Here is a 14,787-nt window from a genome sequence, read left to right as displayed (position 1 = left end):
GGAGCGGCTCGTTTATCGTCCGCCCGATCCGTCACTGTCCTGTTCTACTTGATCGATTATTGGCCCGACTTATTATTGGGTCGTGTCGCTATTTATTAATCGGGGAGGGGAAAGGAAATTTTAATGAGCGAAATGTTACCTCGCCAAGTTTGTCGAGCTGATGGAGCGTGACACGAGTATTTTAATAAGTGGCCAATTAAATAATGTGATAATTTGGTACGTTAGAAATTGGAGTTTCTTTCCTCTAAATTTCATCAATATCCACGACGGGTGGATACAATCTTGTCGAGATAAATTTATTATCGTTTTATAAACTCGAGAAGGCTACTCTAAAATCAATTTTTCTCTTCATTTTATTCGTATTCTTCGTAATTCTTCGTTCATTTTTTTAAATTATATCAATATTACACTCCGTTGACAACTTGTGTTACTGAATGATCGCGCGACAAACCTCACCGCGAATACGATTCCCCGAAATTCTTGGACCGAGGAGGAGAGAAACGCAATTAACAGGGAGAGACGTGTAATTCCAGATGGCGCGACACGCGCTCGATTTAACGAACCGAGCCGCGTCGTGGAAACAAAGTCTGCCGGGAATGGAATAACAAGTTCATCACTTGGTCGTTTCTAACATGAATCTAATGCGAGTCATCGATTCATTCGGCTCCCGAAGAAGAAGAAGAGAAAGGTCGAAGAACAGATCAAGATAATTAAAACGTCTTGCCATTGCCACGAGTTATGGGCGAGAACCTGTCTCTCCTCTCCTTCCTTAACAAGCTGCGAAAACTCGTCGTGAAACTCGTCCAGCTTTCTACTAGAAGGGATTATCCAACGGAATTGAAATGCGTCGAGAGAAAGAGAGATTGGAAGGCGATGAATGGAAAAATATGCACAAAGTGTTGCTTATCTTCTTATACGAATCCCTTAGAGAATAAAAATTCCAAGGGGTTAAGAAGGACGAATTTTCAATAATTAATAAAATTTGACGGAAGGAATACGAAAGAGTATTCCTTATCGATCACGATATCTCTTTCTCTCTCAGTGAATCGGTGTCGAACGATAACGTCGGAGAAGGAGAAGATGGATGAGGGCGGAAGCGGGGCAGGCGAACGGCGAATTACGAATTCGGAAATTCAGCTTCAGAGCGGGAGATGGTGCAATTCTGGGAACGGGGCCAGAGTTAACGAACTGTAAATTTCGCGAAGTTCGCGTATCCTTTTGAGACGAGCGCGGCGTCGAGGAAGGTGCGAGCTGAGAGGAAGCGCAGGAAGGATGCACCGGGGATGCGCGTGGATTCGATGGAGAATTGGCAATTGGGCGGGTCGAGGAATTCCCGATTTATTGAGCCCAGTTGTTTGTTAACTCGCTTTCTCCGTTGCTTCTTCGTGTTTCGAAAAAAAAAAAAGGAAAAGGAAAAGAAACGATATCGATGACGATTCGAGCAGCTCGAACGAGATTATTTATTTATTTCTACCCGATTGCGACGATACTAAACGGGTGTCCCAAAATTAACGCAAGATTTGAATTAAATATAAAAGAGAGTTTTTAGATATTTATTTTTTAAGAAAGCGAATCGTAAAGCACTTTTGTCCAAATTTTTCATCACTTTTCTGCGTAATTGTGCTTCAATTTCGTCGATGCAGTGTTTAATTTCATCTCGTAATGCGCGTGTGGATCGTCGACATAGATCGTTGACTTCGAATAACCCTATAAGAAGAAATCTAATGGCGTTAAATCGCACGATCTATCAATTCTGATCACCGAAACGAGAGAGTACATAATCAGGAAATGTCTCGTGCGATAATCGTCTTGTTGAAACCACATATCGGCCACGTCAATATCATTCAATTTCGGCAGAAAGAATCGTGTTATCGTGTCGCGATATCGAGCAGCATTAACAGTCGTTGCTTGATCAGCCTCGTTCTCAAAAAAATATGGTCCGATGACGCCTCCTGGCCAAAATCCGCACCAAACAGCGACGCGTTGCAGGTGCGTTTGTTTTTCGCCAATCACACGCGGCTTCTCCGAACCCCAAACCCCATAAAAAATTAAACTTTATCGAATTAAAATGAATAAATATTTCATTCAAAAAGAATTTAAACTTATTTAAACATAAAAAACATAATCTTATTAATATTATCGAAAAACTGAATCCAGATAATAAAATTCCACAAACTAATATTTTAATAATAATTTAAAATAATCTCTTATTGTATCATTGATTCCACAAATCAATATTTTTAATTAAACTATTTAAATTTAATTTAATTTTTTGTGTTATTTATTTAAATAAAATAAAGTTTCAAAAACATTAAATTTAGGTGAATTCAATATATTAATAATATAAAATATTCACCAAACACGGCAATTTTGCCGATTAACAAAGCCATCGAGGTGAAAACGTGCTTATTAGAATTATTTCGCTCGAGAAACCAGCATCCACTTTTTTCACGATTAATAATTCATTCCACGTCGTTGTATCGTATAACGCTCCATTTTTACCAACCCTAAACTCTCAAACTGTCAAACTGTTCTTTTTTCAGGGTTGCCAACGACTTGATGCAAAAATGGCGGCAAATTCAAATCTTGCGTTAATTTTGGAACACCCTATACGATCCATTATTCATTCGTCCTTCTTTACGAATCACGTGGATATAAAATACGTGTTAGTTGATCGAACATTGAGAAGATTCTTGGATTCGTTCATTTTTGCGATGGAAATTTAATCGCCATCCATCTTCGAAAAGCGCGATGATGAACGCTTAATAATAACATATTATAAGTGAAACGAGTATAAAATGGAAGAGGAAGAGGGAGAGGGATAGTACGGTATGCGGTCGCAGTTATATCTACGTGGAGCGGCTACGACTGAGAAACTTCCGTTTCCCAAGGAATTCTGTGGGAAACGAGCCGCCCGCTTTTACGCGGGATTGTTTAGATGTTGCACGGGAAACTTTCTATGTAAATTCGAATTTGAATTTCCTAGGATATATTAATAAAGTTTATATTAAACGCGACTCCGAACCGTGACTGGGGTGGGGGAGGAAGGTAAACGAACTTGGAAATTATCCATTGGAGAGGGGGAGTGTTCGCCCTCCTCCCTTTGTGTGGAAAATTCTTTTAATGTGTATATATAATATAATATATCCCGAATGAGGGATTTCCTCTCTTTTTTTTTATCTCTTCGATCCTCGTATCGATCGACTTGAGAAAAGAAAAGAAAAAGAAAAAAAGAGGAACGTGAATTCCATTTATATCCGATAATTCGAATTATTTGCCCATTAACTTGGCCTTGGATCGATCAATCGTCGTCAAGGGTAATTAATTAAAGAAGGAAAGAAGGGAAGGAATTAAATTTGCAAAGTTTAGGGAGCGAAATTTGTATCGAGTTAAGAGCTGTTTTTCGAGAAGAAGAAAATTTTCCGTGGCAAAAAAAGGAGGAGGAGAGGAGACGATGCAAGACCGGGGAAGTTTTCGAGCTTGAGTTTCGAATTGAGCTTCGATTCTCGATTCTTCGAGTCAAATATTGATCGTAAACAAGTAATTTGTACGGAGGAAGGGGGAGAAGGCTCCTCTTGCTTGATGAAGAGGAGGGGAGGAGGTGGTCTCAATTTTCATGCCGTTAGAGACGCGGCCGTGGATATTTACCGACCGCCCTCCCTTCTTATTCTCCTTCCCTTGCTCCCTCGTTTTCGAACGGATCTTTGACAGTGACGGATGCACTCGGAATAAGTCCGGGCGTTCTTCTTTCTTTCGTTGCAAAAATCTCGGGTAAAAAGTCTACTCTTTCCCCGTACGAAAGAAGGAAGGAAAGAAGGAAATAGAGAAACGAAGAAGAAGAAAACAGGAAACGTTTATTATTATCGATGCTCACTTCGGTATCCGTTTCTTGGGATTTCCTTCTTCCTTTTATTTATTATTTATTTTCTTTTTCAGCATTTGCCAAAGAAGTATTGCCGTATTACTGTCAAATCAAATGGAATTTTGAACGAAAGAATAAAAAAAAAAATAGAGAAAGAGAGAGAGAGAAGAGAGGAAAAATGGAAACGGAATTATCTCTCAAAGAGCGACGATTAACCAAACGATTTTTCGCGTGGAAAATTCACCTCGTTAGCGCGGTGAAAATTTCACAAGCTGGACACAAGCGGTTTTAATCACGAATCCGTCCCTGCTAGAATTAATGCAATCGCGGTGAGGTACAATTAAAACTTCGGCAATGTGATCGATTCGTCGAATGCCCGGTTTTTCGCTCGGCGAGAAACGTCTTTATCGGTCACTCTCGATCTCGAATTACATCGAAAACAGAAAAGGGGAGGGAAAGAGCTAAATGCAATTTGTCTGCACACCGTTTAGAACAAAGTATACCTCCCAGTATATATATATCCCTTTTAATGAAATCATTCCTCAAATATTTAATTTCATTTATCGAAGCGGAGATAATCGCGTGAATAAGTCGAGACGACAATCCCTAAAATTGCCCCCTCGTTTGTCTTTTTTTTTTTTTTGCCTTTTCTCCGTCGTTTCTTCTTTAGAAAGAGAGAAGAAAGTAATTACGCGAGACAAAGAGTCGGTTCGAGACTTATCTATCGATATAAATTTCTTGGAAAATTACTAATAGTCTAATAGCGGTGGTAAAGAAAAACTTGTTCGAAGCGATTCTCCTTCTTCTTAACGAAATTTGTATTAACATTATCTGCTCTGACCTCTTTCGGTTTTCGAACTCGACCAGCCAAACTAAACTCGACTATCTTTACTTAATTCTCGTCGATCTTTGTTATAACTATTTCATGATGTTTCGATTCGATTGGCAATCGACTATCTTTTTAATTCTCGTCGATCGTTGTTATAATTATGCTTTGATGATATTTTGATTTGACTGGCGATCGATTATTTTTTTTAATTCTCGTCGATCCTTGTTATAACTATGATATTTCGACTGGCAATCGACTATCTCGTTGTTATAATTATACTTTGATGATATTTCGATTCGATTAGCGATTTGCAATCGACTATCTTTTTAATTCTCGTCGATCGTTGTTATAACTATGATATTTCGATTTGACTGGCAATCGACTATCTTTTTAATTCTCGTCGATCCTTATTATAATTATGATATTTCAATTTGACTGGCAATCGATTATCTTTTTAATTCTCGTCAATCATTGTTATAACTATGTTATGATGATATTTCAATTTGACTGGCAATCGACTTTTTAATTCTCGTCAATCATTGTTATAACTATGCTATGATGATATTGTGATTTGATTGGCGATTTGCAATCGACTATCTTTTTAATTCTTGTCGATCGTTGATATAACTATAATAATATTTCGATTCAACTGGCAATCGACTATCTTTTTAATTCTCGTCGATCATTATTGTAACTGATATTTCGATTTGACTGGCAATCGACTATCTTTTTAATTCTCGTCGATCATTATTGTAACTGATATTTCGATTTGACTGGCAATCGACTATCTTTTTAATTCTCGTCGATCGTTGTTATAACTATGATGACATTTCGATTCGACTATCGACTATCTTTTTAATTCTCGTCAATCATCATTATAATTATGATATTTCAATTTGACTGGCAATCGACTATCTTTTTAATTCTCGTCAATCATTGTCATAACTATGCTATGATGATATCTTGATTTGATTGGCGATTTACAATCAACTATCTTTTTAATTCTCGTCGATCGTTGTTATAACTATAACGATGTTTCGACTCGACTGGCAATCGACTATCTTTTTAATTCTCGTTCCTTATTATAATTATAATATTTTAATTTGACTGGCAATCGACTATCTTTTTAATTCTCGTTGATCGTTATTGTAACTGATATGTCGATTTGACTGGCAATCGACTATCTTTTTAATTCTCGTCGATCATTATTGTAACTGATATTTCGATTTGACTGGCAATCGACTATCTTTTTAATTCTCGTTAATCATTGTTATAATTATGATATTTCAATTTGACTGGCAATCGACTATCTTTTTAATTCTCGTCGATCATTATTGTAACTGATGTTTCAATTTAACTGGCAATCGAGTATCTTTTTAATTTTCGTCAATCATTATTATAACTATGCTATGATGATATTTTGATTTGATTGGCGATTTGCAATCGACTATCTTTTTAATTCTCGTCGATCGTTGATATAACTATAATGATATTTCGATTCGACTGGCAATCGACTATCTTTTTAATTCTCGTCGATCATTATTGTAACTGATGTTTCGATTTGACTGGCAATCGAGTATCTTTTTAATTCTCGATTGTTACAACTATGAGGATGTTTCGATTCGAGTGGCGATTCGCAATCAGGGGTCGCGTATTAACGGGGCGACAGTCGCAGAAGAGGCGCGTCACCGCAGATGGATTCCTTGTCTCTCGCCATTATCATTATACACGCGCAATTTAGCACGAGGCTCGCTTCCTACTCGTGTACTACGCGCACGGTTCCAAGGTGCGTTCACGGGTTCACAGCTCGTTAACCAGGCCTGTTGTGGAAATTCTGCTAGGACCGGTAACTCGACAATGTCCTTCGGCCAACTTCGATCCGATGAACGAAGATTCTCCCTTAATCCCGCAACCGGGGCGGAATCGATCCACGCGAATGCCGCTCAAACCAGACGCCTTTTCTTTCACGCCTCGGAGACTGCTGATGCTCGCCGGATGAACGAGCAAACAACTCGAGACGCGAGGTGATACGAGTTCCCTAATTATTTTATTAAATATTAACGCTCGCGTGATCATTCAGGCGGCCGACGACAAACAACAGTTGGGACAAACAACGAGGATTAATATATTTTCTTCGATATTGAGCTGGAAAGAATATAGAAACTTGAGAAACTTCATTACAGATTGATTACATTAATTAACGATTTCTGTAAATGTAAGAATTAATTTGGAAGAATATATATTTGAATTGGAAAGAATTCGTATATGGAAATTTCAGAAACGATCGTTGATTTTTGTAGAAACGTAAGAATTAAAGAATACATTAAAAGAATACATGAAAAGAATTGGGAAACTTGAGAAGCTTGACAAATTTTCGAAACGATCGTATCAATGATTTTTTTAGATGTAAGAATATATTTTCTAATATTTGAAATGGAAAAAAATATGGAAATTTCAGAAACTTGACGAATTTTCGAAACGATCGTTGACAATCATATCAATGATTTTTCTACAGATATAAGAATATTTTTCTACAGATATAAGAATATATTTTCTAATATTTGAATTGAAAAAAAATATGGAAATTTCAGAAACTTGATGAATTTTCGAAACAATAGTTGACAATGTTAACGATTTTTTATAGATGTAAGAATTAAAAAATACATTCTCTAATATTTGAACTGGAAAGAATTGAGAAGCTTGACGAATTTTCAAAACGATCGTATCAACGATTTTTCTACAGATGTAAGAATATATTTTCTAATATTTGAAATGGAAAAAAATATGGAAATTTCAGAAACTTGACGAATTTTCGAAACGATCGTTGACAATGTTAACGATTTTTTACAGATGTAAGAATTAAAAAATACATTCTCTAATATTTGAACTGGAAAGAATTGAAAAGCTTCACGAATTTTCAAAATGATCGTATCAACGATTTTTCTACAGATCTAAGAATATATTTTCTAATATTTGAACTGGAAAAAAATATGGAAATTTCAGAAACTTGACGAATTTTCGAAACGTTGATTTTTGTAGAAACGTAAGAATTAAAGAATACATTTTCTAATATTTGAACTGGAAAAAAATATGGAAATTTCAGAAACTTGACGAATTTTCGAAACGATCGTTGACAATGTTAACGATTTTTTACAGATGTAAGAATTAAAAAATACATTCTCTAATATTTGAACTGGAAAGAATTGAGAAGCTTGACAAATTTTCAAAACGATTGTATCAACGATTTTTTTACAGATGTAAGAATATATTTTCTAATATTTGAACTGGATAAAAATACGGAAATTTTAAAAACTTTAATTTTCGAAAGCAAAGGGAACGATCGACCGTGCGGTATTAAGTATTAATACGATGCGCGAACTCGCTACAATCCGTTTATCTTGAATTCAGATTATTCGAAGAGTATTAAAAATAAGTGGTAAACTGCTATTATTACCAGCAGCCTGGTTATCCCCCGATCGGATTTGTTGTAAATAAATAAAATTACACGATATACATATACATACATATATAAATACACCATACACGTTGAAATACAACAAAGAGAAAGGAATATACGAAGAATAACCTTAAAAATCCAAATAATATAGGCACAATTTGAGGCGACAAAAGGCTGGCAGCGTTATCTCGTTAATTATTCTCGATTGTTCGATCACGAGATGTAAATTCAAATTAGAACTAAATACGTTATAATTTAATTGTAGCGTTAATTACAACCGACTGCTAATTGCCCCCGTATTGTATGGCAATACCGCCGTAAAATATAAACGTGGCGCACCGCGCGTAATGCCGAGAAGATTACGCGATGATGCGGAACTCGGGATCGGTTCTAAAAGTATACCCCTGGTATAGTTGTTATCATCATCGATCGGGTCGCGTTATTGCGCCCAACCGATCGACAAATCGCCATTATCCTCCCCCTCGAAAATTATTCCCAAATTATTCGATCAAGGCAGAAATTCAATCAGAAATTATTACTTTTAATCTTCTTTCTAAAATATCGTACTCCTTTCGTGCTCAATGAAACGCCGAAATTTAAGAAACGCTTCAATCATCCATTCGATCCAAATCGGAAGGAATCGTAAAACTCTCATCCATCCTTTTTCTCTCCAAATTCAAAAAACTTCAAAGAATTCCAAAAATATCCTTAAATCTTCCTCGTCAACCCCTCGTGGATGGAAATTTTACACTGAAATTTTACAAGTCTATCATCTTTCTATCTTATTATCTTTTTCCTTCCAGACGACGAAACAGAGCGATCCCAGGCCACGAGGTCTGGCGAATTGTTCGGGATGAGAAGGAACGAACGGAGAAAGCAAGCGTCCTCCTGCGGGACGGGCAATAAACAAAGCGGGGGGGTAAACGGTCGGGCGATAAAACGGGGGAGGGAATCGGTTTCTAATCTCTGGCCCACCGGGAGAGTGGGCCGGTCGCTGATAATTGGAGGGGGTGGCGCGAGGCGGGCGAGCGTCGCGAAACGGGCCGATAAATCACCGGCGCCTGTGTAAAATATAGGAAACGATCACCGGTATCGAAGGCCCGTAGCCGGAGGCGATAAGGCGGCCGATAAATCAGCCGGGATGCACCTGCCGATCGCCGGCTGGATCCGCTCGCAATTCCGACGCAACACTCCTCCCCTCCTCCAGGAAAGGTGGAGCCTGGCCTCTCTTTTGGAAAAAGGGAGAAAGAGTATCCGCGGTGGACGCGTGACACCCCGTTTATCTCCACGGTTAACTCTCTCCCCCAGATCTCTACTATACACTCCGCGCTCGTCGTTCCTGGGACAGGGATACTTTTTAAATACTTTCAGGGAGGGGAATAATTTATCTTGGATTAGCGTGTTCGAGCTCTCTTTTCAAGCAACGAGTGGACCGTTCAGGATGTTCAGGAATACATCTGCGTCTTGGGAATAAGGATATCGTGTCGATATCTATTTTTAGGGGATTAATTTTATCGTTTTTAGTATTATCCTCGACTTATCAAATGTCGAGGGATTCAATGGGAAATTTTGAGGATGCAATAAGATTCGATGAGATCAATATTTGGAGATTGCTTGAATTTTAGTAATATTCGTGATAAAGAAGTAAGCATCGGCGATTTAATGGGAATTTTTAAGAGTCTAATAGTTTGCTTAATATCTGTAACAACAAATTTCGAGCGACTCGATGCGAAGCTATGTTTTGGGTATACAATAAGATTCGCAATATCGTGCCATTATTTGATTTGAGATTGATTTTAGTAATATCTGTAACGACAGAATAAGTAAGAAGAAAAGAAAGGTACGAAATTTCGAGCGATTTAATGGGAATCCGCATTTTTCAGAGTCTAATAAGATTCATAATAGTTTGCTTAATGTCTGTAACAACAAATTTCGAGCGACTCGATGCGAAGCTATGTTTTGGGTATACAATAAGATTCGCAATATCGTATCATTATTTGGAGATTAATTGAATTTTAATAACATTTGTGACGATTTAATGGGAATTCGCATTTTTGAGAGTCTAATAAGATTCGCAATATTTTGCTTAATATCTATAAACAGTATAAATAATAAAAAAACATAGGAAGATATTTAATGGGAACTGCATTTTTAGGAATACAATAAGATTCGTAATATTTTCCTTAATATCTGTAAACAATATAAATAACAAAAAAAGAAGAGGAAGATATCATGTCGATATTTGAAAATTAATTTAATTTTAGGATTATCTATGACAATGTAAGTATCAAATTTCGAGTGATTTAATGGGAATCTGCATTTTTAGAAATACAATAACATTCGCAATATTTTGCTTAATATCTATAAACAGTATAAACAGTACAAAAAAAAGGGGGAAGATATCGTATCGATATTTGGAGATTAATTTTAAAATTGTCTGTGATAATGTAAGTATCAAATTTCAAGCGATTTAATGAAAATCTTCTTTTTGGAAATAAGATTGATTGAATTTTAGAAACATCCGTGACGATTTAATGGGAACCCGCATTTTTGAGAGTCTAATAAGATTCGCAATATTTTACTTAATATCTATAAACAGTATAAATAACAAAAAAAAGAAGAGGAAGATATCGTGTCGATATTTGAAGATTAATTTAATTTTAGAATTATCTATGACAATGTAAGTATCAAATTTCGAGCGATTTAATGGGAATTTGCATTTTAGGAATACAATAATATTCGCAATATCAATATTTGAAGATTAATCGAATTTTAATAATATCTGTAAAACAACAGCATAAGTAACGAGAAAAGAAAAATATGAAATTTCGAACGATTTAATGGAAATCTGCATTTTGGAAATACAATAAGATTCGCGATATAGCGTCAACATTTGGAGAGTGACAACGGTGTATCAAATCTCGATTAATGCATTTTTAAAAATCCAATAAGATTCGCAATATTTTATTAACAATATCTTGTAACAACGACGTCAAGAGTTTAAATTTCAAGGCCTATTTATACATACTCTCTCGAAACGAAGATATTCGACGACGTAGATTCAGAACTCGATCGAAACGAAGAGGTAAGAAAATTTCATTCTCGTCCCGAAAGCAAAAGGAGGCGCGGGGGCGGCTTTATTCCGCTCCTCGACTCGATTCTCCCCTCAAGTGGCAAATAGCAAGACGCAACACTCTCTCTCTCTCTCTCCCGGCTTTTGATTATGCACCGCATTTACTTCAGATAACGCAACGCGGTTAAGTATATTTGTGTACCGAATGAACGCGAGCGTTTGAACAAATAGCACGCGTGGCGTGGGCGGTGCCGGAGAGCATTTGCGGGCGCAACAGCTGCGCTCAGCCACGCAGAATTTGCGAATTCCGCGGAAGAACGGAGAGGGAGGGGGAGATACTTGGAGAAATTGGAGGATGGAAGGAATGCACACTTTTGTTACGCGCCGGTTCTCGAGCGATCGTCTTAATTAACCCAACTTCCTCTCCCTCTCTCTCTGTCTTTCGTCTCTCTGACAACACCTTTAATTAATACCTCTGAACGTTTAACGATATTGTTTCGTGTCGTGGATGGAAATGCAAGAAAGAATCTTTAATCCTTTTCCTTTCTTTTTTTATTCATTACAAATTTGTGCTATTTAAAAGAGAGTATAGAGATTCGTCACGACGAGTATAAAGAAAATGTAAATAACAATTCTTCCTCGAGTTGAGTTTATGTTTATGTCGTGTCTTATATATTTATAAATCGAACGTGAACGAATTTGTTTCGATTCTGTGTTTCGTCTGTTCCCGAGACAGCTCGGTGTAATAGAATTCAGTTTATTCCTATTCCTGCTTCGTTAAACACATTCTCACCGTACGTTTTAATCGAATAATTTGATCAATCGTTCTTTTATTCTCCTCGATTCGTCACGTGGAAGAGGAAAAATTTAAGAAGAGACGACGATTTATAAACGATTCTGATTTCGTTCTTGAATTTATACATTCGATACGTTGATCTTCGATTCTTTCTTCTCGTTTATTATTCGTTTATTAAGCGTATAACGTTAAAAAGGAATAATCTAAAGGAAAGGGAAGATCTTCTTTTTCCCCTCCCGTATCTCCGCCATGCTACGTTCCTTCCATTCCTTATAACATACTTGGCCAGTCGAGACGGGGAAATTTCTGTGTGGACCTTTCATCTTGCGTTCGTTGCTCTTTCGAATTGCGCTTCGCCGAGAATCGTGTCGACGTCTTCGACGGGAAAAAAGGAGAGAGAGAGAGAAAGAGAGAGAGGGGACCGTGTTGTTTTTTAATTTAAACCTCGTGTTTTTACTCTTGATAAAACGAGTATCGAAGAAAATTCTGAAATTTATCAAATTTCTTGAATATCCTGCCGAAGGGGAGAAAAATTAGATTGTTTCAACATTTTTGGGATTCCAACTTTTTTATCCAAATTTATCTGAAGAGAGATCGTCAAGATTCTATTAAAATCACGAGATTTTCAAAATCTATCTTTATTAATAACCTTCAATTCTACAATGTTTATCTTTTTCATCTTCATCTATAATCTCCAAAGTTTAATTCCACTACGATATTTCATTCGACTGCATTCTTGCTCGAATCTTTGTCGAATCTTATTCATCGATCTTGGAAAAAAAGAAAAAAAAAGTCAACTTAAAAAAGATACGCAAAGACGGTGTTCAGGGAAACCTTTTGGAAATTTTTCCACGACGAGAACGGGTTGATCAGCCATTTCGCGGCGCAACGAGGCGGGGAACGAAGCAACCGAGATGCCGGAACGGGACGGTTCGTGTGGAGATTGTCGGCGGGTCAGAAGTTGAGGGGGTGACATTATCCGTGCAAAGGGGTGGAGAAGTCGTTATGGAATCGTGGCTCGCCTCTCTCCCCTCCCTTCTTTGTTCCAGAGGGAGAATCCAGAAAGGGCTGTCCCCCCTTGCCACCAGCTTTTCTCTGTTTCAGGGGGAGAGGGTTGCTTCAAAGTATCTATCGCGATATCCCCTATCGAAAGGATGGATTCGTCCAGTTTGATCGTTTTCGAATTCGAATTATTTATTTCTCGCTTGGAAGTAGAAGAAGAAAGTAATGGAGGAAGAGGAGATTAAAAGAAAATTTTGGAAACTCTTGTGGATCGTATTATACGTTGAATTGTTCAAACTCCTTCGAAAGTGACATTTTAGAAAAAATGAATTTCGATTTCTTTCCGATCTAAGAAGAAAGTTCCTGGTCTAAGAAGAAAGCTGTTATTGTATAAAGTGTCTCTTGTGACTATTTCAAGGATGGACAAATTCATCGCAATAATTGATAATTTTCTTTCCTTTCTAACGTCTCCTCCTTCTCCGTGAAACAGATTTTCGAGTAGCAAAGGGAAAAGGGGAGGGTGAGCAGAATAAAGTCGCCGCCTATTCCATGTCGCCACGTTGCCTTTTATACGCCGTTCCCCACTCGCCAGGAAAATATCGAAACGTACGAGTTAGCCGGCCGTTGCCAAGTTATCACCTATTTCACCCGGCCCGTTCCGTTTGGCTCGCGACTTTTTGGCAACCGGCCCCCGAAATACAAGGGGCGGCGCAAAATTTAATGGCCGATGTCTATGCGACTCTTCTCGTGTGTCGTCGTCGAATCGAGCAGAGGGACAAGATATTTTTTCGCGTCGAATTTTCGTCGATTGATCGTCCAAACAATCAATAATAGAATTGTTAGTAGTAAAAATTGAAATTTCTTCCAAGAATAAGGAACTGAGATGAGAGTTACACGCATTCTGGTGTCTTGTGACGATCCTCGTGTGTTGTCATCGGTACATGCTCGAATCGAGCAGAGGGACAAGATATTTTTTCAAATTTTTTGTATCGAATTTTCTAATTGATCGTCCAAGCAATCAATAATAGAATTGTTAATAGTAAAAATTGAAATTTCTTCCAAGGATAGAGGACTGAGATGAGAGTTACACGCACTCTGGTATCTTGTGACGATCCTCGTGTGTCGTTGTCGATACGAACAAGATATTTTTTCAAATTTTTTGCACCGAATTTTCTGATTGATCGTCCAAGCAATCAATAATAGAATTGATAATAGTAAAAATTGGAATTTCTTCTAAGGACTATTTCTGTGAAGAGAGTCACACGCACTCTTGTGTGTCTTGTAACGATCCTCGTATGACGTCGTAGATACGTGCTCGAATCGAGCAGAAGGACAAGATATTTTTTCAAATTTTTTGTATCGAATTTTCTAATTGATCGTCCAAGCAATCAATAATAGAATTGTCAATAGTAAAAATTGAAATTTCTTCCAAGGATAGAGGACTGAGATGAAAGTCACACGCACTCTGACGATTTCGAAGGTGGAGGAGGGGGAAGAATCATGGGTGGTATTTTATTCGACAACAGATACGATTCACGAATGCGGCATTTACGGCCGCATTTTCAGTTGGAGGGGGGGCGGCCCCGGAGAGAGGCTTGGTTGAAAATTCTTGACATCACCAGCCACGGGAATATTCCGGTTGAACTGACGCTGAATCCTATCGCGGGAATATTTTCTGCACTGGTTGACGAGCATCTCGACGGGAACGTATTTATATGCTCGAAAAGATTGCGAATTATTTCGATCGCTTCTCGATGCTTCCTCTACA

The 14,787-nt window shown here is 37.6% G+C and overlaps 1 protein-coding gene across 1 annotated transcript in view; it reads left to right on the top strand.

The window, feature by feature from the left end:
- LOC550708 (E3 ubiquitin-protein ligase MIB1) overlaps positions 1-14,787 on the top strand; it is a 575,562-nt gene that overhangs the window by 250,296 nt on the left and 310,479 nt on the right. The gene's annotated exons all lie outside the window — the stretch shown is intronic.

Source organism: Apis mellifera, linkage group LG16, assembly GCF_003254395.2.
Source record: "Apis mellifera strain DH4 linkage group LG16, Amel_HAv3.1, whole genome shotgun sequence".
Classification (NCBI taxonomy): Eukaryota; Metazoa; Arthropoda; class Insecta; order Hymenoptera; family Apidae; genus Apis; species Apis mellifera.
Note: the sequence above shows the minus strand (reverse complement) of the source record. Positions and strands in the feature narration are given on the sequence as shown.